A 386-nucleotide genomic window follows, 5' to 3' on the forward strand; every position below is an offset into this window, starting at 1 on the left:
AATTTTAGACCAATATCCCTGATGAACATCGATGCAAAAATCCTCAATAAAATACTGGCAAACCAGATCCAGCAGCACATCAAAAAGCTTATCCAACATGATCAAGTTGGCTTCATCCCTGGGATGCAAGGCTGGTTCAACATATGGAAATCAATAAACATAATCCAGTATATAAACAGAACTAAAGACAAAAACCACATGATTATCTCAACAGATGCAGAAAAGGCCTTTGACAAAATTCAACAGCCCTTCATGCTAAAAACTCTCAAAAAATTCGATATTGATGGAACATATCTCAAAATCATAAGAGCTATTTATGACAAACCCACAGCCAATATCCTACTGAATGGGCAAAAACTGGAAAAATTCCCTTTGAAAACTGGCAC

Source organism: Mandrillus leucophaeus, unplaced genomic scaffold (genome assembly GCF_000951045.1).
Source record: "Mandrillus leucophaeus isolate KB7577 unplaced genomic scaffold, Mleu.le_1.0 Scaffold1062, whole genome shotgun sequence".
NCBI lineage: Eukaryota > Metazoa > Chordata > Mammalia > Primates > Cercopithecidae > Mandrillus > Mandrillus leucophaeus.